The 25,938-nt window shown below is 43.5% G+C and overlaps 1 long non-coding RNA gene across 1 annotated transcript in view; it reads left to right on the top strand.

Annotated features, from left to right (window-relative positions):
* Positions 1-745: 745 nt before the first annotated feature.
* LOC143787660 (uncharacterized) overlaps positions 746-25,938 on the top strand; it is a 67,481-nt gene continuing 42,288 nt past the window's right edge. The window contains exon 1 of the long non-coding RNA XR_013218424.1: positions 746-974. This is a non-coding gene — a long non-coding RNA (uncharacterized LOC143787660). The remainder of the gene's footprint in view (positions 975-25,938) is intronic.

Below are 25,938 nucleotides of genomic sequence, written 5' to 3'. Positions count from 1 at the left end.
CGAAAGCAGGACATATTGCAGTGAGCGTGTAGGAGAGAGGCACAGGCGAGGACACCAGGGGGAGGACAGCAGCGAGCAGACTGTCTCCCTGGCCAAGCGCAGACAACCGGTAGCCGGACCACCGAGGTTGTAAGGGACTCTAAGAGCTCATACTCATTTGCGAGAAAAAAACGGTCAGTAATCTGGACCGAAAAAAATGGACGAGTGCCATGCGAGTGTCATACGAGTACAATGCGATTTTTCTCACATAGCATCCGTATGACATGCATATGACATGCGTTTTTTTTTTTCTCTGCAACTATTTTTCTACAATCATTTACCGGACCATTTACAGTGTTCTATGCCACAGAATGGTAAGGTATCTGTAAAAAAACGGATGGCATACGAATGGTCCGTATGCCGTGCGATTTTTTTTCTCGCACCCATTGACTTGCATTGTCGAGTCTCATCCGAGATACGCAGCAAATCGCAGCATGCTGCGATTTTTTTCTCAGTCCGATTACAGCTGAGAAACAAATCGCAGATGAGATGTCACCTATTGAATAACATTGGTCCGAGTGCAATCCGATTTTTTATCGGATTGCACTCGTACTTTTTTCGCAAAAGAATATGAGCCCTAAGACTTACATCAGAGACCGGCAGGACAGCTGAATTGCAAGTTACCTGTCCGCCACACACACCTGAATACACAGTAACACATAGAACCCGGGGCGTGATAGAGTCCCTGTAAAAAGGCTCGAGTTACCTGTCATACAGGTATTGTCCTATCCTATATGGGGACAGAGACAAGAACTGTGAGGACCTTATGTGAAGCCATAGGCAGTAAGGGACTACAATACCACCGCGCTAGAGGAAAGCTTTAATCTCCACCTGGAAAAGAGGACTCCCAACTTGCCTCCAAGCCGGCCCGGACCCTGCCTGCCCTGTGATCTGGTGCCCTGGACTGTGGCTGCCTGAAGTCTTCAGTAAACCAGGTAAAGAGACTGCGAACCTGTGTTCTCATTCTTTACTGCACCATTCACCATCTTCCATCTACACACCGGGAACCCTGGGGACACACTTCACCTGTGGGAAGTTATACCATCTAGCCGCCATAACATCACCCCAGAGGACCCCTTTAGAGCAGCATTGGTCCCCACTGACCGAATACCACAGGTGACGTCACGAACATAAACTGTGTTCAATTTCCCTTTTACATGGGCACCCAGGTCCACAGACTGGGTCGCCACCGTGACATCCCCCTGTGAACACCGGACCCGGTACCGGATACCCCACGGCCCTGGCGGGAGACTCACTTCTCCCGCACAGCCAGCAGGAGAAGCAGCCGACACGCCTCCTTGATTAGGCCACGCCCCCTCCGTCTCTTTTAGCGATATCGTTTAGTTTGACACGCAGCAGCGATCAGGATCCTGCTGTGATGTCGCTGGTCGCTGAATAAAGTCCAGAACTTTATTTGGTCGTCCGATCGCCGTGTATCGTTGTGCTTGAAAGCAAAAGCAACGATACCAGCGATGTTTTACACTGGTAACCAGGGTAAACATCGGGTTACCAAGCGCAGGGCCGCGCTTAGTAACCTGATGTTTACCCTGGTTACCAGCGTAAAAGTAAAAAAAACAAACAGTACATACTCACCTGCGCGTCCCCCAGCGTCTGCTTCCTGACGCTTACTGAGCGCCGGCCCTAAAGTGAAAGTGAAAGCACAGCGGTGACGTCACCGCTGTGCTGTTAGGGCCGGAGCTCAGTCAGTGTCAGGAAGCAGACGCTGGGGGACGCGCAGGTGAGTATGTGCTGTTTGTTTTTTTTACTTTTACGCTGGTAACCAGGTTAAACATCGGGTTACTAAGCGCGGCCCTGCGCTTAGCAACCCGATGTTTACCCTGGTTACCCGGGGACCTCGGCATCGTTGGTCGCTGGAGAGCGGTCTGTGTGACAGCTCCCCAGCGATCAAACAGCGACGCTGCAGCAATCGGCATCGTTGTCGCTATTGCTGCAGCATCACTTTGTGTGAAGGTACCTTAAGATAATTTTTGGAACATTTTTTAAACTTAAATAACATTAAAATTCTGCCAGTGTACCGTGTAATTGAATGGACTGTTGGTTACCACTAGTTACCATCCGCTTCTATGGTGAGATCACTTTGACATTACTAAGGCTGTATTTGTGTTAATGAAGAGCTTAAAAGGAATTGGATTCAATCCTAGGACACCTCAGAGTGTTACACACATCTTCTCAGGGCATTTCGAGGCTTTGTTTAGCAGCGAATTGATTCCTTATGAATTGCAAAATTGCAACTTTTTTTAAACAAAAAAATTGTTAAACCCGCTGACTTCAGATTTCAAAAGATTCTATCATCTCTTCTTATGATCTATCCCCTGAGTTGGCAATATGTTGTAAATGAGTGACAACCACCAGAAGTTGGCTGGTGCCCATGTAGTACCTTCTATTTATGCCCCACCTTATGTGTATCATAACCGTCTAATACAGTCTACAAATATCAACTTCCAACCAATGGAATGGATTTTTTTTTATAGTTTTAGGCCCCAAAGGTAGGGTCATGGCGGACCATTAGAACCTGCTGCACCAAATTCAGGAATGACCAATAACAATCCTTTGTAGCCACACTTCTTGCACACCAGATGTTGACCCTCATTGAGGCTGTACCTTGGCTGGTTCTCTCTAGCTGGGCTGGTTGTTTTGCTCTGTAACATCATAATTGGCATTATGGTTGGCACTTTAGCGTTTGCCATGACGTGCTATGTTTCATCTACATTTACTCTTTTGGCATAGACATATTTGCATGAAATCATGTACCTCTTATTCATGTACCAAAATAGCTTTTAGCTCAGTTCAGTTGCTTCCCATTGGGGATACTTTAGCCTAAACGTATACGCCCTAAGTTTGTTACTTATGGGGGCACTATAGTTAACAAGCTGCAATGCCAGACATGACCATACACACGAGTGGCATTGTTTCGCGCTGTTTCTGGACGAAAAAAGCTGGACGAAAAAATTTCCATTTTATAATTTGACAGCCTCAATGTTAGTAGCGATGACACAGTGCAATAGTGACAATGACGCGTCTCGAATGTTCTACCGAAATACTGACAAGGACAATCAATCTGTGCAGTGCTTTGCAGTTTGAACATTTATTAGCTGATTAGTCTCATCATTTATCTGCAGCGCTCTGAGTTATTGCTCTGAAAAGACTCCAGTGGTGAAATTATTGCCACATGGCCACCGCTAAGTGCCTTCAGACCATCTGCGAATTATAAGATGTTAGCTCTACTTCTCAGTGCAAATCAAACATCTGGGATTCATCCAGCTGATTCCCCCTCGGAGAACGAACAACCCTGGCTACACGGATAGAAGCCCCCAAGAGGACGAGATGGCCGAGCACATGAATTCTTGACTCACAACCGTCATCCGTCTTCTGAAATGAGTTCAGCCACATTCGTAGATCTTACACATGGAGTCAAAAACAAATTGCGAAAGTGATTACCTCAGCCATGGCGTGAGGTCAGCGCTCAGGAATCCACGGGATTTGTCTTCATGTGTTTGTGACAGGTCCAAATGTGACACTTCTCCAAGAGATTATCAAGGGATGAGGGTGGATTGTGGAATTTGGGAGGACTTGAGCGAGATCTCCACAAGAAGGTGGAGCGGCTACGATGCAAGATTCGTAATTCAGATCTAGTCATTTTATCCAAGTAAACGACAAATCATCATCTCCTAAGGTTTCCATTGACTTCTACAGGATGGAAGGACCATAAAGAAGATGCAATTTTGATATAGCCACTAAGGGGCACAGGTGTAAATTGAACACTATAGAGATTTAAAGGTATAATGGAGGTAAGGAATGGTGAATTTTAGCATAAAAGAATGTATCTTCTCTAAACCTCATGGCTTCATTGAAGACCACTCCAATGGTCTCCAGATGAGTAGGGAGTGTCCTGTTCTTCAGCCACCAGATTGCCTTGTCCTGTGATTGTTGGGTCAAGCAGAGACCTCAGTAGTGATGATGAATAAAGAGACTTCAAAGCTGGAGACCACTGGAGTAACCTTTGCTAGGGTGGGATTTAGTTTCCTAATCAAAAGACTGGGGGTCCTAATCCTCCATTCCTCCTCACTCCAGTCACAATTGAATGAGATGGCACAGTTGTGTATGACTACTGTCGATCCATTGAGTTCCAATTCATAATGGCCACATAACACAATGCTGGGTGTACTGGTTACTAATTAATGCAAACATCAATAGGATCAACCCTGAAAAGATTTATAACTACAGAACATGGGATAACTTGCAGATAACTAGAGGTCCAACTGCTGGGACCCCGCAGATACCGAGAACAGTGCTCTGCAGGGCCCAATCTAAGTGGAGCAGTGGCTGATCGTGTGCTCCACCTCTGTAATAATCATCTGTGTCACCGACAGGGACAGTAGAGCGCTGTACTCCGCTGTCTCCAGGTGATGAGTAAGTTATCGTCTAACCTATGCATAAACCTCAACTTTAAAGACATGAAAGCAGAATGTGTACTGCAGCACAAAGCCCTAACCTTGCCCAGTCCTTTTTCTGCACACATGAACAAAAAATACACTTCTAGTGAAACCTCTTAGTTTCCCCCCAGTACAGTATGATGCCTTCCCACGCAGAACAGTGGGCCACTATATGATGCCCCCATGGTGCAGTTCACACATTATGCTGCCCTCTCAGTGCATTCCCCTACAAGGCAGGATTCTTCCACAGTGCTGCTACATAATCTGGTGACCCAACAGTGCTTCCACACAGTATCATAGGCCCATAGTGACCATCATACATTGTGATGCCCCGAGAGTGCTCCCCACACAGAATTATGCTCCTCTACACTACCCTTCACACAGTATGATACCTCCACAATGCCCTTCACACAGTATGATATCCTCAGTGTGCTCCTCCCATAATATGATTCTCCGCAGTACTCCTCACACAACATGATGCCTCCACAGTGCTCCCCAAACAGTATGATGCCGCCACAGTGCGCCTCACACAATATAATGCCCCCACACAGTATGGCACCCCCACATTGCTCCCCAAACAGTATCATGCGCTTCACACAGTATGATGTCCTCACAGTGCTCCTCCCAGAATATGATGCCCCCACAGTGCTCCTCACATAATATGATGCCCCCACAGTGCCCCCAAACAATATGATGCCTCCACAGTGCTCCCCACACATTATGATGCCCCCACGGTGCTCTTCACACAGTATGATACCTCCACAATGCCCTTCACACAGTATGATGTCCTCACAGTGCTCCTCCCACAATATGATGCCCTCACAGTGCTCCTCCTACAATATGATGCCCCCACAGTGCTCCTCACATAATATGATGCCCCCACAGTGCTCTCCACACAGTATGATGTTCCTACTCTGCCCACAGACCGCATGATATCCCAACTGTGCTCCCCACACAATATGATGCCCCTACAATGCTCCTCATATAATATGATGCCCCCACAGTGCTCCTCACACAGTATGATGCCCCAACAGTGCTGTCCACGTAGTATGATGCTCCTACTCAGGAGAGGAGTCCGGAGGAGAGAATTTGCATATTCCCAGTCCATTCTGGGATAAGCGAAGAGTCTCCAAGAGCTCATAGGACACAGGATTTTGGCCATTGCAGCTGAAAAGAGGACATAGGTAAGCCAAGGGAGAAGTCCGGAGGAGAGAATTTGCATATTCCATTCTGGGCTAAGTGAACAATCTCCAAGAGCTCAAAGAACATTGGATTTTGGCCGCTGCAGCAGAAAGGAGGACATCGGTAAAACAGGGAAGGAGTCCTGAAGAGAAAATTTGCATGTTCCTAGTGTGCTCTGGGATAAGTGAAGAGTCTCCAAGAGTTAAAAAAACACTGGATTTTGGCTGTTGCAGCTGAAAGGGAGACATCAGTAAACCAAGGGAGGATTCCAGAGAGGAGAATTTGGATATTCCCAGTGCATTCTGGGATAAGTGAAGAATCTCCAAGAGCTCAAAGAACACTAGATTTTGGCAGCTGGAGCTGAAAGGAGGAGTCCTGAGGAGAGAACTTGCATATTCCCAGTGCGTTCTGGGATAAGTGAAGATTCTCCAAGAGCTCAAAGAACACTGGATTTTGGCCATTGCAGCTGAAAGGAGGACGTTGGTAAACCAAATGAATAGTCCTGCTGAGAGAATTTGCATATTCACAGTGCATTCTGGGGTAAGTGAAGCGTCTCCAAGAGCTCAAAGAACACTGGGTTTTGGCCGTTGCACCTGAAAGGAGGACATTGGTAAACCAAGGGAGGAGTCCTGAGAAGAGAATTTTCATATTCCCAGTGCGTTCTGTTATAAGTGAAGGGTCTCCAAGAGCCCAAATAACACTGGATTTTGGCCTTTGGAGCTGAAAGGCGGACATTGGTAAACCAGGGGAGGAGTCCTGCTGAGAGAATTTGCATATTCCCAGTGTGTGCTGGGATAAGTGAAAAGTCTCCAAGAGCTCAAAGAACACTGGATTTTGGCTGCTGCAGTGGAAAGGAGGAGTCCTGAGGAGAGAATTTGCATATTCCCAGTGCGTTCTGGGATAAGTGAAGAGTCTCCAAGAGGTCAAAGAACACTGGATTTTGGCCATAGCAGCCAAAATGTGGACATCGGTAAACCAGGGGGAGGAGTCCAGAGAAGAGAATTTGCAAATTCCCACTACATTCTGGGGTAAGTGAAGATTCTCCAAGAGCTTAAAGAACACTGGATTTTGGCTGTTGCAGCTGAAAGGAGGACATCGGTAAACCAGGGGAGGAGTCCTGAGGAGAAAATTTGCATGTTCCTAGTGCATTCTGGGATAAGTGAAGAGTCTCCAAGAGCTCAAAGAACACTGGATTTTGGCCATTGCAGCTGAAAGGAGGACATTGGTAAACCAAGGGAGGAGTCCAGAGAGGAGAATTTACATATTCCCAGTGCGTTCTGGGATAAGTGATGAATCTCCAAGAGCTCAAAGAACACTAGATTTTGGCCGCTGCAGCTGAAAAGAGGAGTACTGAGGAGAGAATTTGCATATTCCCAGCACGTTAGTTCTGGAATAAGTGAAGATTCTCCAAGAGGTCAAAGAAGACTGGATTTTGGCCGTTGCAGCTGAAAGGAGGACGTTGGTAAACTAGGGGAGGCATTCTGAGGAGAGAATTTTCATGCTCCCAGTGCATTTTGGGATAAGTGAAGAGGCTAAAAGAGCACTGGATTTTGGCCGTTGCAGCTGAAAGGAGGACGTTGGTAAACCAGGGGAGGCGTTCTGAGGAGAGAATTTGCATATTCTCAGTGCATTCTGGGATAAGTGAAAAATCTCCAGGAGCTCAAAGAACACTAGAGTTTGGCCGCTGCAGCTGAAAGGAGGAGTCCTGAGGAGAGAATTTGCATATTCCCAGTGCATTCTGGGATAAGTGAAGAGTCTTCAAGAGCTCAAAAAAAACATTGGATTTTGGCCATTGCAGCTGAAAGGAGGACGTTGGTAAACCAGGGGAGGCGTTCTGAGGAGAAAATTTGCATATTCTCAGTGCGTTCTGGGATAAGTGAAGAATCTCCAGGAGCTCAAAGAACACTAGAGTTTGGCCGCTGCAGCTGAAAGGAGGAGTCCAGAGAAGATAATTTGCATATTCCCAATGCATTCTCGGATAAGTGAAGATTCTCCAAAGAGCCCAAATAACACTGGATTTTGACCGATGCAGCTAACAGGAGGATATCGGTAAACCAGGTGAGGCGTCCCGATGAGAGAATTCGCATATTCCCTTTGCTTTCTGGGATAAGTGAAGATTCTCCATGAGGTCAAAGAACACTGGATTTTGGCCCTAGCAGCCAAAAGGTGAACATTGGTAAACTAGAGAAAATAATTTGCATATTCCCAATACATTCTGGGATAAGTGAGGAGTCTCTGAGAACCCAAAGAACACTGGATTTGGGCCGTTACAGCTGAAAAGAGAACATCGGTAAAACAGGGGAGGAGAAAATTTGCATGTTCCTAGTGCGTTCTGGGATACGTTAAGAGTCTCCAAGAGCTCAAAGAACACTGGATTTTGGTTGTTGCAGCTGAAAGGAGGACATCAGTAAACCAAGGTAGGAGTTCTGAGAGGAGAATTTGCATATTCCCAGTGCATTTTGGGATAAGTGAAGAGTCTCCAAGAGCCCAAAGAACACTGGATTTTGACCGTTGCTGCTGAAAGGAGGGCATTGGTAAACCAAGGGAGGAGTCCAGAGGAGAGAATTTGCATATTCCCAGTGCATTCTGGGATAAGTGAAGATTCTCCAGGAGGTCAAAGAAGACTGGATTTTGGCTGTTGCAGCTGAAAAGAGGACATAGGTAAACCAGGGGAGGCGTCCTGAGGAGAGAATTTGCATGTTCCCAGTGCATTTTGGGATAAGTGAAGAGTCTCCAAGAGCTCAAAGAGCACTGGATTTTGGCCAAAGAGGAGGTGTCGCATTGTATGTTAGAAAAGTGTATATCTGCACAGAGATTGAAGCTTCAAAGACTGGGAGTTCTTTGGAAACTGTTTGAGTAAGAATACAAGGACAGAACAATGGAAAGGACACCATTGTAGGCATTTACCACAGGCCGCCTGTGCAACATGAAGATATGGATGAACTCTTTATGCATCAAATGGCCAAGTTCTCCAAAAAAATATGACATAGTGGTCATGGGAGATTTCAACTATCCAGACATTTGTTGGGAATCTCTCTCAGGCAAAACTAACAGGTGAAACAAATTCTTATCATCTCTTGCTGACAACTTTATCTTCCAAAAGGTAAGGGAGAAAACAAGGAGATCTGCTACCTTGGATCTAACTCTTATAAATAGGGAGTAAATGGTTGAGGAGGTAAGAGTGGCTGGGACCCTAGGAGGTAGCGACCATGCTATTTTAGAATTTTGGATAACTAGAGGAGGAAGACCTGTGAAGAAACAAACTTCAAGGTTAGATTTCAGAAAGGCAGATTTTAAGGGACTCAGAAAGAGAATCGGAGGGATCCAATAGCTCGATGTCCTTAAGGACAAAAATGTCCAGGAAGGATGGGAAATCTTGAAAAATTAGATTCTCAAAGCACAATCGTTAACAATTCCAAAAAGAGGGAAGAATGTGAAGCATTTAAGGAAACCAGGATGGATGAACACAGAACTTAAACACATGCTAAAAAGGAAGAAATATTTATCAAATGGAAAGAGAGGGGCATATCTAAAGAAGAATATAATGCTGTCTGCAGAACCTGCAGGGCACAAATCAGATTATCTAAAGCTGAAAATGAATTAAGGCTTGCAAGAGACGTCAAAAGGAATAAAAAAAAGGATTTTTGGGATATATCAAAAGTAAAAGAAAAGTCAAATATGCTATAGGATTTTCACAGGATAAAAATAATGAAATGGTAAGAAAGGATGTTGAGAAGGCCGAACTTTTAAATTCCTATTTTGCATCTGTTTTCTCTTAGAAAGGAACTGTAACATCAACTGATCTTCACTGTCCTGTTTGAGGAATAGAAGAATCCAGGATATCTATAAACAGAAAGATAGCAATGAAACACTTAGCTAACATAAATTAATTCAAGTCTCCAGGTCCAGATGAATTACACCCCAGAGTACTGAAGGAGATAGCAGAAGACATTTTTGAACTCTCCATAATCTTTGAAAATTATTGGAGAACAGGAGAAGTCCCAGAAGACTGGAGAAGAGCAAATGTTGTTCCTATCTTCAAAAAGGGGAAGAAGGTGGACCCAGGGAACTATAGGATGGTAAGTTTGACTTCCATACCAGGAAAGTTCTTTGAACAAATTATTAAGCAACATGTATGTAAGTACCTGGATAAAAATGAAGTGATTAACCAGCGTCAGCATGGAGTTGTAACTAATAAGTAATTTCAGACTAACTTAATTTCCTTTTATGACAGAATCACTGGCTGGGTGGATTAGGGAAATGCTGTAGATATAGTATATCTTGACTTCAGCAAAGCATTTGCCAAAGTATCTCACACCATCCTTATTGAAAAAATGACTAAGTATGGAATGAACAAGGCTAATGTTATGTGGATTCATATCTGGCTTAGTGATAGGACCCAAAGAGTGGTCGTAAATGGCTGCACATCCAGTTGGAAGAATGTCTCAAGTGGGGTACCACAGGGCTATGTCCTGGGCCATGTATTGTTCAACATCTTTATCAATGATTTAGATGAAGGAATTGAGGGTACACTGATTAAATTTGCTGATGACACAAAGCTAGGAGGGATAGCTAATACTAGAGAAGAGAGAGGGGATTCAAAACAATATAAATAAACTGGAGCAGTGGAAAACAACTAACAGAATGGTTTTTAACAAGGAAAAATGCAAAGTACTATATCTGGGCAATAAAAATGAAAAAAACATATACAGAATAGGAGGAATAGGGCTAAGCAACATCACATGTGAAAAAGACTTGGGTATACTAGTAGATCACAGACTGAACTTGAGTCAACAGTGTGATGCAGCAGCAAAAAAGGCAAATACAATTCTGGGATGTATTAACAGAAGCATACAGTCTAGATCACGTGAAGTAATTATCCTCCTCTACTCCTCTTTGGTCAGACCTCATCTGGAATACTGTGTCCAGTTTTGGGCATCACATTTTAAAAAGACATGAACAAACTGGAGCAAGTTCAGAGAAGAGCGGACATCTGTCTGGGATGATTTAGTGAATCCTGCTTTGAGCAGGGGGTTGGACCAGATGACCCAGGAGGTCCCTTCCAACTCTAACATTCTATGATTCTACTCTACCAACAGACATTATGATATCCCAACAATGCTCCCCACACAGTATGATGCCCCCACAGTGCTCCTCACACAATATGATGCTCCTGCATAGTATGGTGCCCCCACAGTGCTCCCCAAACAGTATGATGCCCCCACACAGTATGATGCCCCCACAGTGCTATCCACACAGTATGATGCCCCTACTCTGCCCACACACATTATGATAGCCCCACACTGCTCCCCACAGCGCTTGATGCCCCCACAGTACTCTCCACACAATAGGATGCCACAACTCTGCTCACACACAGTATGATAGCCCCACATTGCTCCCCACACAGTATGATGACCCCACAGAATATGATGCCCCCACAGTGCTCCCCACACAGTTTGATGACTCCATAGTTTCACTTAGAATGGGTTAGAAAAAAACAACAAATACTCACCTAGTTCAATTCCCACAATGAGCAGAGCAGACCTGTCTCTCGATGCTGTGTGAGACTTTGCACAGTAGGTGACTTCTTGTGCCTTAGATGCCGCAGTGGGTGCACTGGGAGCCGTCAGCTACCTGATCCACCATCTAGCCTGTGCACAAATACAGATGAAAGTGGGACATACCCCAAACCTCCTGGGACAGGTTCCCAAATCTAAGAATGTCAGTCTGGATCTGGGTTGGTCTGGCGGTATGTCTATGGATAGTGCAACACCTTCAAGGGACATAGCCACATGCACACAAAGTCCATAAACTCTAGGTATGTATGGAAGATGAAGTCATGTGACTGAAGATTGTGACATCATCACACCCCTAAATGTCAATATTATTTTTTTATTAAAACATATGCACTGTTACTGTTATGGGACATAACAAGCTTCATGAGGTCAGAATGATAGCGAAGAGCACGACCGTGATGGGGAAACACTAAAAATCAATATTAATGAAAGAGGCGGGATAGCGGATCCCCGGTGACTGAGCTGTGGAGCAGGACATTCTGGGGAGGACATTATTACATTCCTGGGCTGAAGTGTAAACTTATTTTGAAAACATCATTTCAAAACATTGCAGGATTTTCATTTCTTCGCCCCCTTCCTCCCCACTGTGATATGACCAAGTGACCCGCACAGCTCAGACTTATTGGCCCAAATTTCTCTTTCAGATCGTCCATCTTCCCTGTGTACGTTCAGTTTGATGCTATCAATCCTATATGAGAAATTCGCGTATGACTCGCTGAAGACAAATATCCCATGACACATGGAGAGAGTCCGCAGTGCTGGTGAAATTACCAACATCTGTTGCCTTTGTTTGAAATTCATGTATCAATTTTCCAAAATGTATTTTAATAGGGCAGAAAAAAAGTCTCGGAGGAGACGCCCGAGAGCAGGAATATCATGGAGCGTTATTGACATAATTAGATTTGTCATGATCTTAGCATGTTGGCTGTGCCCGGTATAGTAATTATGGTGAGCAGCAGTTTGGGGGGTCAGGGAGTCAATGTATTTCTGTGGTTACCACAAAAGTAATTTTCCCAGGAAGTACGGGGTAATCAGCCCAACAGAGATGGTTCTTATCCAGCAGTCAGACTAATGGATACAATGACTTCCAGGCTCATGAATCCAAAGCCAGGTGCCCAAAAGTTAAAGACCCCGAAAAGCAAAATGTATCTGGGACCAGAAGTTGTGTAAGTCTAGGAAAAGTAAAGGACTGATGTACAACAGCTCCACTCTGAACTCAGAGATGACTGCGCCCTCCACCCTCCTTCTGCAGTGGTGCCACTTCTCAGACCCCAAAATTCTTCCTACCCCCTGAAATTAAGCAGAAGACCAATCAAACAGAGAAAAATAGTGAGGGTTGTCCATAATTTGCTACAATTAGGCTGCATGTTCAACAACCAAACATCACAGTCTAGCTAACAATAAATACAGTCATGTCAAAGTACAGGGATAATAAATGCAGTGATATCAAGTTTTTTTAAATTAAAAAATGTTCCAAAAATTATCCCTCTTAGTAATTGGGATTAGGCAGTTGACTCTGTGCAGGACACTGAATCAAACTGATAAGGTCGTTGTCAGAGGTAACATCCTCCTGCTTTGACTGGGATGAGTGATCTGCCATGTATTCAATAGCGCCCTCCTTTTTCCAGTAACATGCTTGCCAGGCGCAAAGGACTTGCATCCCGCGTTTGTTAGTAGTGCTGTTCAGACAACCAGCAGCAGTGGCGGAGGAGGTTCTTAGGCTGCTGCTAGCGGCTTTCACATTCTTAGCCATAATATGGGTTATTTTGTCTGTTACAATACACTGTACATTGCCATTATCACTTTTTCTTTTACCATATATTTTGTACAACACGATAATCAACGTTTGACAATCGTTTCAACCTCAAATATTCAACCTTTGCCAAAAATCACATAATATGAAATGCAAGGTTGGTAAGTACCATGCATATATAGAAAGTAAAACATGGCAGAAGGCGGCAGTATAGATGTATAGATGTGAGATGTATGGTTTTCAAATTGGACTCGTAAAACAGGTGTGCAAAAACAGACATAGTTAAATGTCTACAATTTTTATATTTAATTTTTTATTTAGCAAAATTCACCCCATTCCCAAAAATGATGTACCGGTAATAATAAATGGCAGGTACATGTCCACAAAGCTATCACCTGTAACAGGTCACTCTATTGGTGTGGCATGTACAGATATAAAATTTGACAAGGAAAACATGTGCCATAAAAAAAGCTTGCAACACGCACATTTTGTGAGTTAGTCAGTCGCAGCTAAATGTCTGAATTTTGAGCAATTTTCTATTATATTTTTAAAACAAATTATCCCTCCTTCATAAAGAGGATTGCAGAAGAACTGCAAAAACTCAGTACATACACTTGTAACAAGTAAGCACTCCATCTCTGACGGACACTGGTTTCTGATTTTTTTCTTTATGCAAAAACTATTGTGCTAACTTGCTTCTGCTTTCTAGTGCATCAAGAATAAAGGAAAACAAAATGTGCGATTGTAATTGAAATGCAGCAGGATAGATGCAGATTCACCACATCACTGATAAATCACACTGTGTCAGTACTTCTCCTATTTCTCTCTCCCCCCATAATAAACACTGTGATGTCACAGTACAGGGATAATACACACTGTGGTGTCACAGTACAGGAATAATTAACTCAGTGATGTCACAGTACAGGGATAATGGACACAGTCGTGTGAGTTTGATATACAATTCTAAAGTGATCATTAGAGGAAATCTTTTGGACTTGTCTATATTTGGGCTCCATAGAGCAGTCCCATAGAGAATGAATGGCGTGGCTGTGAGCATGCTCAACCAAGGCTCCATTTAAATTATGGACAGAAGCGCCCCCTTCTTTCTGTCAGTGGGGGGATCCTCAGCATTTGGTCCCTGACCAATATAGTAGTTATCAATCTACTGTTTGGATACGTGATAACTTCTTTTTACCAAAATACCGCTTTAAGCGCAAAAAAAAGCTTCTCTCGTCGCAATCCTCTCATATAAAATGTGGATATGTGATTTAAGTTCTCCAACATTCCTAGAAAAACACAGATTAATCCTGAGTGGATTTCCAGCTGAATTTTTTGCTCATTACAGTCTTCTAAAGTGTTTAATTAAAAAAACAATACGCCATAGCAGCATCTGCTCCGTTCCCATCATCACTTCGTATTATGGGGAAAGATTTATCCTATTTTCATGCCAGAATTAAATATTTTAAGGAATGTCAGCTCAGAGAATTGACGAGATGCCAGCAAATTGGAAGGAGAAGAAAGGGCCTTTTCATTTGACACATAGAAATTTTTTGTCTTACCCAAGCGTGAATGCCATTAGCAGGAATTCCTAGGCTAATAATCTGAGCTGCGGCCCATGAAACTGTTCACATTTGTCAGATTAAAAGCATTGAATTTTCATAATTCGCTCCTTGTTGCCTGCATAGAGAAGAAAGTCCACAACAAAGATGGAATTACGGAAGAAGGCCGCTGCCGCATCTATTCCTCCCTGGGTTATATATTGTATCAAGTCACGTCAGTAGTACATGGCTGCAGAACAAAAGCTCTGTGACATCTCCGGTGCCTCTTTTGATGTTTCACCAATTCCTTCAAGTAGGAGGTGGTTTGGTCCAATGGCCGTAGACTCTTATTCTGGCGTCTGGACTTTATGGACCAGGGCTTTGCAATACTTTTTGACTGACTTAATGTCAGGGCACTGTTGCAGGATATCCTGGGGCTAGGGGCTCCTTCACTATCCCTAAGGTTAGGTGCACCCTTGCTCTCCGTATCACTTCTGATGGTGATGACACCAGGGCCAAGTGCCTTGCTGAGCTCCTAAATTAGCCTTTATCTGTTCCCTCCCCCGCCCAGGGGAGGTATAGTGTATAAGAATACACAAACCAGACTGACAAGGAAAGACGTACAGGGATAAATGAAAACATCAATCACACAGATATGTACTCATAAACAACAGAGTGGAACACCGGGAACTAAAGGAAGGAAAAAACTAATAGGCGAGGACAAGGATATGCACACAGACACATCATCACGCAACAGTCTCTTGAAAAACACTCCAAAACACCTCAAACAGCCATCAGCTCCCAAACCAGGTAGCATAAAACTAACACTGGCAATCCCTGATTGCCAGAGGCGCCTATATGTAGCAGAGGGGAGTGACCAACACTGAACAACAGAGGCCATCAAAACAGGAAAGCTCCAGGAGCTTTCCACTGAACAGATTAACCCCTGCTCTGCTAGCAGAGACCTGCACCGTTTAATATGATGGTGAGGTGCTTCTAATCAGTGCAGGAGTATGTGAAATCAGATGATGCAGTCTTCTGGCCCCTCTCTGTCGTGGTAAACCTCTATTTGTCATTTTAGACAGTTTTCTTCTTCTAATATCAGCCCTCAAAATGCTGCCATCAGGAGCATAACTACAATAGGTGCAGTTGTTGCTATGGCACTTAGGTCCTGCAGTCTAGGGGGGCCCAAAAAGTGCTTTTTGCCAATATGAGACCAATACTATTAAAAATTTGCAAGTTACGCCACTGGCTGCCATATAGTAAAAAGATAATTCTGCTACACACATTTTACATAATACTCAAAGAGATGAGCAAATGGATTCATAATAAATCAAATTGGTTACACATTTTTGGAAAAATTTGGATGAGTCAGAATCCCAAATTTTTTAATTTAATTTGCACAAATCCCCCAAAAATAGTCTTAATTTTGCTTGATTGTTTGTACTGCAGCGAATGAGGATCGCAACGCAATGCTCGGACTGGCCGGCGGCTCTCCCGACAGTATGTATTTCTCATGCAGCTTTCACGCTTGGGTCGGCAGAGTAGACGGCCAGTCCGAGCATTGCGTTGCGATGTGCGTCTGAGTTATATGGCCGTGTGACTCTCCCCTAGCATGCAGTATCCAAGTAACATTAGGGGATATCCTAATGCCATAATACCCCCATTAGCCGGGTTCACAAGGTTTAGAAATGCTGCAAAGTGGATGAGATTTTAGCAAAAGTTATCCACATGCTACAGAAGATTTTCCAAAAATCAGAGCAAATCGGATTCGCTGTAAAGAAAAGATTGCAATCCCTCAGCCATGTTTTGGAGATTCCTTTAGAGATCTCCCATAAAATTACAATTCAATTTCCAAATAATTTGTATCTGGAGGTTTCTTTCTTGGGAACTCACTAGAAACAGGGCATTGGGCAACTTTGCCACCCAAAAGTCTGGAGCACGAGAATACAGACTGTGACCGTGCAGACAAGTTAGTAGACGGTTAAACATTCCCAGCAGTAAATGAATTTCCAGAGCTGCGGAGACGGGGGACAGATCCTGCACCATCACAGATATATTTTAATTCACCGGCTGAAATCTCAGCTCCGTTCACACATCTGCTTCTCTTATTAATGAAATCCTATAGACAAGTCTGTCTCTTCCCATATATCTGGACACAAGCTGTCACCGGGCCAAGGTCTGCTCCAACGTCTGTCACTTGGCCCGGTTTAGCCGTTAGCTCTCGGGCTCTTCGTGAATAATTGGTTAATTGTCTCTTGGTGCAATGGTGGATAATGTAGCATAAAACTATAAAGCGGGGGCGTCAATGTGCGTGTCGTAGTCGGTGGTCTCCTGGCTTTGTCATTACTGAACTTGTCCAGAGATTTTCCACCAGTCGTTTGCTTTTAGTTTAGTCATCTGCCCCTTACAGGACGGGTGTTGCCATAGTCCCATACTTTTTAGGGTTATTGGGGCTCCTTCTTCCTTACTGGGAACTTTTGTCTCTTCACTTTTGCAGAATTGTTCTGTTAGCTACAGAATATGTCAAAAGGAGAAAAGAAGACATACACAAAACCAGGGATCACCAGAAGAAGAAAGTTAATATACTCAATTACAAATTTTATTAAAGTCACACAGGACACATAAACAGTTAAAAACACTTAAAAACCACAAAATAGGTACATACCCCAACAAGGGGATGCCCCCCAAGACCACATAAAGGCTTATTACCACAAAGTATATACATGTAAATACAAGAATATAATCAAATGAAAAATATATAACCTATATAAATGTGGACTGAATATAGCTGCTCCACGATGTACATCAATATTCTCCAGGCATATAATCACTATAACCTTTCCGATATTACATAGGTATAAAGGCGTATAGTTACTATCTCCTTTATAATGCTCAAAAGGTCAAATACATAAAAAGATAGTACAAATGTGTGGCCCCGCACCTATAACAGGCCCAGATGCAGTATAAAGTGTCAAAAATCACTGGTACCATAGAAGAATAATTTAGATGCCAGAAACACCTGTAAATAGTAAACAATATATGCACCCATAAATATTCCCATTTGCAGTATAGAAATGCAAAACAATACCTAACCACACTTAGAATATATAAAGAAGATACAAGTGTGTAGAAAGTACCATACCAGGCCTGCCTATAAGGCTGGGTCAGCTAGACCGTAATGGAAAGGGAAGGTGTAGGAAGTCAAAGAACGCCCTATTAGTTTGCCTGGAGCAGGAGACAGCACCCATGAGGTGTAAAGCCGGTCAAAAAAGGGGGGCACAGAGGCCCAACGCGTGTCGCCACAGGTGTGGCTTCGTCAGGGGCAAAGAGATAATGTCCATGCTTTGACCATGTATATATATAAATAGAAAAAGTACGTGAATTCATACCAGCTGCGTGGAACCTTCCCGGGGGACACATGATGACGCTGTACGGAGTACTGCAGGGCCAAATCAAGCACCGGAAGTATTGTACCAACATAGGAGGATAATGCAATGGCCACAGATGTGCAAATATGGTAAACTAGAGCGCAGGTGCGTCTGCGCTAATAAACATTACCACTTTCCTGAAAATCACATGAAAAAGCTGTACCAAAAATTAAAGCGTTATGTTAGCGACCGGAAGTGTCATAACATAATGAGGAACTGAAGCAACAGCAACGGGTGTACTAAGATGGCGGGTGGACGTGCAACTGCGCATGCGCCAGAAGCTCTGCTAGCCTATAACAAAGTACCGAAATTGCTGAGCTAGAGCCAACATAATATGCCGCTATTGATGCAGGGCAGCCCGATGCACCTAAACGGAAGCCTCTATTAAAAGTAGACCACCTAAAATACAGAGTCTGGATGTTAATACACGCGCAGGGAAGAAGAACACTAATGTACACGTTAGATACTATAACAGGTAAAAGCCCATACAAAACCCCGGATTGACAGCACAGTATACCAGGTGAACAGGTGCAAAGCTCCGGCGGGCACAAGAGAGGCAGGCAATAAGTATGCGCAAGTGTGCTGCACCTCAAGTAGTTTTAAAATGCCAAAATGTGCTTGATAATCAAAAAAAATTCCAGGAAGCACAAGTAATGGCCAAATACGCCTCATATATTAAACGTCGTATGAATAAATGTATATACTCGTATATGAGCAAACGCGAGACAAAAAATTGTCATATCACAAATGAGGCAATGGTAAGTTATGTATAAAACGCCGCATAGCACAGATGTATACCTTAGCAGCGAAAACAGTGATAAATAAACCGCATACGTTAATACAGAGGACCCTCCGAGGTGCCATTATATTTAATAGATTCCAATAAAAATGGAAACATGATTTAGAAATAATGGGCTTACAAAAATCTTAGAGAGTAGCACCAAATCTTGTATCTCATTTTGGCGAATAAGGCTGAAATGCATTGCGTTAGTACATAAGACCCGTATGTAAATAAAGGCGCTAAGATAATAAAATATATCATGATAAGAGCATGCAGGACAGTAGATATAGATGAATAAGTAGAATGCCCCATAACAAATAATATACATATCACTCCAAAGCACTCCATGGCTCAGCACCACCCTACATCTCCTCTCTGGTCTCAGTCTATCACCCTACCCGTGCCCTCCGCTCCGCTAATGACCTCAGGTTAGCATCCTCAATAATCAGAACCTCCCACTCCCGTCTCCAAGACTTTACACGTGCTGCGCCGATTCTTTGGAATGCACTACCTAGGTTAATACAATTAATCCCCAATCCCCACAGTTTTAAGCGTGCACTAAAAACTCATTTGTTCAGATTGGCCTACCGCCTCAACGCATTAACCTAATTATCCCTGTGTGGCCTATTAATAAAAAACAACAACATAATCACGTTCCTCCATCATGTTCTCATACACTTTACGCAGTCAATAGCCTCTGTGTCTGTACTGCTACATACTTAGGCAGTTAACTGGTCCATGCAGCTTTACATGAACACCCGAGCCTTACACTATGGCTGGTCCAAATAACTAAAGCAATTGTTACCATCCACCTCTCGTGTCTCCCCTTTTCCTCATAGTTTGTAAGCTTGCGAGCAGCAGGGCCCTCATTCCTACTGGTATCTGTTTTGAACTGTGATTTCTGTTATGCTGTAATGTCTATTGTCTGTATAAGTCCCCTCTATAAGTTGTAAAGCGCTGCGGAATATGTTGGCGCTATATAAATAAAAATTATTATTATTATTATTATTATATCCTTCTTTCCTTTTTTCTTTTCTTTCCTTCCTCTTCCCCCTCCTTCCTTTTTATTTCTTATAGATGTATAAGATGCTGAACAAGCATCATAAAAAATGGTGGTACCAAATTACCTGCCACAAAGGGGCCCAGGACAAGAGACCATTTTGGGTTACCAAAAAATCCATCCATGCTGGAGAAAACAGAAGAACCAAAAGAGAAAAATAAATAAAGCAATGTCTCTACACAACCGTACATGTCTAATGACACTAGAGGACCAAATATACAGTGGGGCAAAAAAGTATTTAGTCAGTCAGCAATAGTGCAAGTTCCACCACTAAAAAAGATGAGAGGCGTCTGTAATTTACATCATAGGTAGACCTCAACTATGGGAGACAAACTGAGAAAAAAAAACCCAGAAAATCACATTGTCTGTTTTTTTATCATTTTATTTGCATTTTATGGTGGAAAATAAGTATTTAGTCAGAAACAAACAATCCAGATTTCTGGCTCTCACAGACCTGTAACGTCTTCTTTAAGAGTCTCCTCTTTCCTCCACTCATTACCTGTAGTAATGGCACCTGTTTAAACTTGTTATCAGTATAAAAAGACACCTGTGCACACCCTCAAACAGTCTGACTCCAAACTCCACTATGGTGAAGACCAAAGAGCTGTCAAAGGACACCAGAAACAAAATTGTAGCCCTGCACCAGGCTGGGAAGACTGAATCTGCAATAGCCAACCAGCTTGGAGTGAAGAAATCAACAGTGGGAGCAATAATTAGAAAATGGAAGACATACAAGACCACTGATAATCTCTCTCGATCTGGGGCTCCACGCAAAATCCCACCCCGTGGGGTCAGAATGATCACAAGAACGGTGAGCAAAAATCCCAGAACCACGCGGGGGGACCTAGTGAATGAACTGCAGAGAGCTGGGACCAATGTAACAAGGCCTACCATAAGTAACACACTACGCCACCATGGACTCAGATCCTGCAGTGCCAGACGTGTCCCACTGCTTAAGCCAGTACATGTCCGGGCCCATCTGAAGTTTGCTAGAGAGCATTTGGATGATCCAGAGGAGTTTTGGGAGAATGTCCTATGGTCTGATGAAACCAAACTGGAACTGTTTGGTAGAAACACAACTTGTCGTGTTTGGAGGAAAAAGAATACTGAGTTGCATCCATCAAACACCATACCTACTGTAAAGCATGGTGGTGGAAACATCATGCTTTGGGGCTGTTTCTCTGCAAAGGGGCCAGGACGACTGATCCGGGTACATGAAAGAATGAATGGGGCCATGTATCGTGAGATTTTGAGTGCAAACCTCCTTCCATCAGCAAGGGCATTGAAGATGAAACGTGGCTGGGTCTTTCAACATGACAATGATCCAAAGCACACCGCCAGGGCAACGAAGGAGTGGCTTCGTAAGAAGCATTTCAAGGTCCTGGAGTGGCCTAGCCAGTCTCCAGATCTCAACCCTATAGAAAACCTTTGGAGGGAGTTGAAAGTCCGTGTTGCCAAGTGAAAAGCCAAAAACATCACTGCTCTAGAGGAGATCTGCATGGAGGAATGGGCCAAAATACCAACAACAGTGTGTGGCAACCTTGTGAAGACTTACAGAAAACGTTTGACCTCTGTCATTGCTAACAAAGGATATATTACAAAGTATTGAGATGAAATTTTGTTTCTGATCAAATACTTATTTTCCACCATAAAATGCAAATAAAATGATAAAAAAACAGACAATGTGATTTTCTGGATTTTTTTTTCTCAGTTTGTCTCCCATAGTTGAGGTCTACCTATGATGTAAATTACAGACGCCTCTCATCTTTTTAAGTGGTGGAACTTGCACTATTGCTGACTGACTAAATACTTTTTTGCCCCACTGTATATCTTAGTTCCCAAAAACCCCCAATCATAGTTTTTTATAAAAGCTCGTAAAGAGCAGTTCCTCGTTAAGGCCCTGGGGTGCCAGACTCTTTAAGTTGAATATCCACTTCGTTTCACAGCGGAGTAGGCTGTTAGTAATATCCCCGCCTCTGATATTGTCCTTAACACTTTCAAGTCCCATGACTTTAAAGCCAGACGTCTTGCCCTGGTGGACATCCAGAAAGTGTGTTGCCACAGATGTTAGGGCTTTCCTCTTCTCTCGGTCTCTGTGAGCCATAGAAATGTTGGATAGATGTTGCTGTATTCGTCTTCTGAGTTCTTGTGACGTTTGTCCAACATATATTTTTGGGCAATCACAAAGGATCGCATAGATGATGTTCTTCGATCTGCAGTTAAAGAACTCCCTGGGTCGAATCTGTGAAGATAAGGTAGACACTGAGTAGCCATCCTGTGCTATCATATATTGGCAGATCGTGCAATTGCCACATGGGTAGGAGCCATATATCCTAGTGCCACTATTTAATCTTGAGGTGGGTCTTTGATAATGGCTATGACACAATGAATCCCTCAAGTTTTTGGCTCTTCTGGCTACCAAACATGGAGATCTTGACACAAAGGGCACTATTCTTTTTTCACTCATCAAGATATCCCAATTGTTGTTGAGTATTTTACGAATGTCCACCCACTGATTATTGTAGGTGGTAATTAAGGACAAGGGACGAGAGGAGTCACGTACCTTTTTAACAAGAAGATTACTTCTATCCTGTTGTCGGGCATGCTGGAAGGCACTCGAAATAGCCCTTTGGGGGTATCCCCTCCTCTTGAATCGCCCGGAAACATCTTTTGCCTGTTGTAGAAAATCAATATCCGTGCTACAGTTTCTTCTTAGTCGTAAAAATTGTCCCTTTGGTATCCCTTTTTTCATATGATATGGATGGAAGCTTACTTTTTAGGGTTATTGGGGCTCCTTCTTCCTTACTGGGAACTTTTGTCTCTTCACTTTTGCAGTATTGTTCTGTTAGCTACAGAATAATGGCAAAGCTGATTTACTTTTCTATCCATAAAGAATGATGAGGATCAGACCCCCGCTATTGTCAAAGGAGCCCTTACTTCCTGTTTTTTGGTCCCCATTTTTTTTCAAGCTTACAGGATAAGTGTATCTTTGGAGACTTTTTATGTGCATTTTTATATGCATGTATTCTGGGCTAAAGCAAATTTTTGCAATTGGGTTTCATTACAAAATGGACTAAAATTGGCTCTTAGAAAGGTGGAGCACATAGATGCCAACAGTCCCAAATTTTTGAGAATGGTCTGATTTTTTTCAGGTACAATTCTTGGAATGAAAATGGGGTGATTTCTATGAAAACCATGTGCAAAAGGGCTCAGGTCCACCTGGATGGGATTGGAGAAAGGAATTAAGTGTCCTCATACAACTAACTCCAATGTTGGTATACATGGGAACATGAATGTCCTATTCACCTCATTATTGGCAACAGTTGGGTCTGGAGGTCGGACCAATGTCTTGGAACTAAGGACTCATCAGCAATGGTGGTGGCTCCAGTGTTCAAACCTCCATCAACCCAACTTTTATAATATATATTTTTGTAACTTATCTAATTGACAGGTCTTGTATGTTAATATGGTAGTCCAGTCTTCATGGCCAACATGGTTGATGAAGGACCCTTTACCCTGAGTGTGTACGAGTCCTAGTAGACCTGAATCACCTGGGGGAGCATTTGTTTATTTGTAATGACCACATTCACGTCTAAAGGCAGGAGCTGCATAAGAGCAGTGTGGGAGCTCCGACCTCTGGAACCATCAGCATTGTGGAGGGGCCATTTGCCCTCTTCTTGGATGGATGAACATGCGCTGTCCCTTTACATAGACATGAATGGAAGGAGACATAAAGCTAACATGTAACCGAGAAGAGTGGGTCTCCAAGAGCTCTGATTCTCCTATTCTCTTTCGACTAATTGGAAGTTTATAAAAGTTAAAAAAAGGGGACGCATTGGGATGTGGGATAATATGAGATAATTTCTTATGGAATAAGTCTACCAGGATGAAGGGAACACCTTGGGAGAAGGTAATTGGTGGCAAGTAGCGCTAGAAATTTCAGGATTTCTCTGGGTTGGGGAAAGAGTGTTGGACCCCAAGTTTACTGGCAGTCGTAAGGAGTCCAACACTGGACCATGAGAGCTAATGAAAGACCAACCAGAAGACACAAAGATGAGGATTTTTGTATGTTTTAGGCACTGAAGACCATGATGTTTTCTAGACGCTGGCAGGAAATTTTTTATAGCATTCATTATGTAGAAGACGTCTTCGTGTTGCTTCATCTTCAGGACAAGACACTCTGCGGAACCATCAGGTCATTGAGGAAGATCAGTGAAAAATGATCAGAGCATTACAAGTGTTTCTGAATCACATCCAAAATGACTGGATGGAAAGACGATGGGAGCTCCTGTAATGCTGCAAATCCTATCAGGATGGAGAATTCACAAAGAGCAACAGGGGAGGCGTCCAGTTAACTCTTCAACAATCATAACTGAGGGTCAAATGCCTATGGGTAGAAATGAGCAAGTCAAAGACAAATCAAATCTGCGCATGAAAAAAATTGCAGCCTGCACTGGTTCCTTCCATGGAAACTCGACCATTCAAGGCTATGGATGAACACAAAAAATCAGATTCCGTACGGAGCCACCGTATAGCGTCTGATTTCTACGGACACATTGCAATAACATAGGAAACTGTGTTTAGTCTTGTAAATTTTCGATTTCTTCTGCTGTATAAAACCACATTGAACACGGATGACAAATGAGAAAGCAAATTATCACAGTTTTCTTGAGAAAAAACTAAGACAATTTTTTTTTTTAAATGGTCGTGTGAAACCAGCCTTAGAGTAGCGCCAATTACCAGAATGCCAACTGTAACCATTACTGTTGCTCTCACCAAGAGCTTCTTATCTTGTTGTTCCAGTTCCATGGACCGACCGCTGAGTCAAAGGATTACTGTGCGTATACTCTGGTGTTTCAAAGTATGGCAATATAAAAGAGCATAGGAATGGAGTGCAGCTTCCAAGAAGATGGTCAACATTTATTATTGCTTGGTTGGTCCACTATAAGGGTCTGCAGCTTTATCCTACTACACACATGTCCCATGTATCCTGAGCTCCGTTCTCTTCCTCTGGGTCCGCTGCCCTCTGTTGTGCTCCACGTCAGGTTTTGCTAGTTGCCCAGTGTGGATCAGTGACATCCTCTGCTTAGATCTATATAAGGCCCATTTAGACACAGAGATTGAGACTCTAGCCCAATGTTTGGTGTGCTCCCCATCTGTGCTTTTTGTGTTTGTGCTTGTATTCACCCCTGCTGGCTTCCACTTCAGCCATTATGCTGCTCCAGAGATTCTTTGTGCCAAACCCTGGCTACCCACATGCCGTCCTGCTCACTGCATCAACACCTGGGGTCCAAGTGCCCACCTGGACCTAAGGCTTAGAGGCGCCACCTCACCAGGTGAGCCTAGCCAATCCTTAACCTTATAGAGCCGTTAAGTTTCAAGTGATGACGACTTCACCTCTATTTCACATGCAGGTTAGACCTTTGGTAAAAGAAGCCTTCAATCAGCCCCCAGACCTCATGTTCTTGAAGCCCAGTTATTATGACTCGGTGGGGGATTTTCAGCCTCTTCGTCATTTCTAGGATTTTGGTGTAGTTGTGCCTCAGGTCACTTTACGTGTAGCAGAATCTTTTCGGAGCTCGTCTCCTGCCTGGATAGCTCTTGGTTTTCGCTCACACATATCTCTGTGCCGGGGAAGGTTAACTGCCGGTGATGTCATTGCTCTCGGTGCACTTTGCTGGCATCGCGCGCTGCATCTTAACTAAGCGCTGGAGCTCTTGCTCTTGCTTGAATGCGGACAGAGAATGGGTTAAGAGAAAGTTTTCCAGCATCTGAGGCTCAGTGCAGATGGTATTCATTCCCCGTGTGAAATGAGGTCAACACTTTGTTTTCCCTCTTTTTAGAATAATTTTGTTCCTTGGCGTTAGCCTGGAACGCTCTGTCCTTTGGGCGCGCACACAATAACCTCACTGCTGCGTCCCCCGAGGTTTGTACCCATCTGTGACACTGAGAAAGAGGGATACACGGAGTTATGCAACCACATTGGGAGCAGAATATAATCACACCTTTATTCGCCCAGCACAGTAAGGCCTGATGCTTTATAATGGTCCATTCACAGTGTAGGGGCTCCTGGGGCCCGATATAAAATCTTCAACAGGGCCCCTAATGTGCCATTCATACAATG

The sequence above is a fragment of the Ranitomeya variabilis genome, chromosome 8 (genome assembly GCF_051348905.1).
Source record: "Ranitomeya variabilis isolate aRanVar5 chromosome 8, aRanVar5.hap1, whole genome shotgun sequence".
NCBI lineage: Eukaryota > Metazoa > Chordata > Amphibia > Anura > Dendrobatidae > Ranitomeya > Ranitomeya variabilis.
This window is presented reverse-complemented; position numbering and strand designations above follow the sequence as displayed.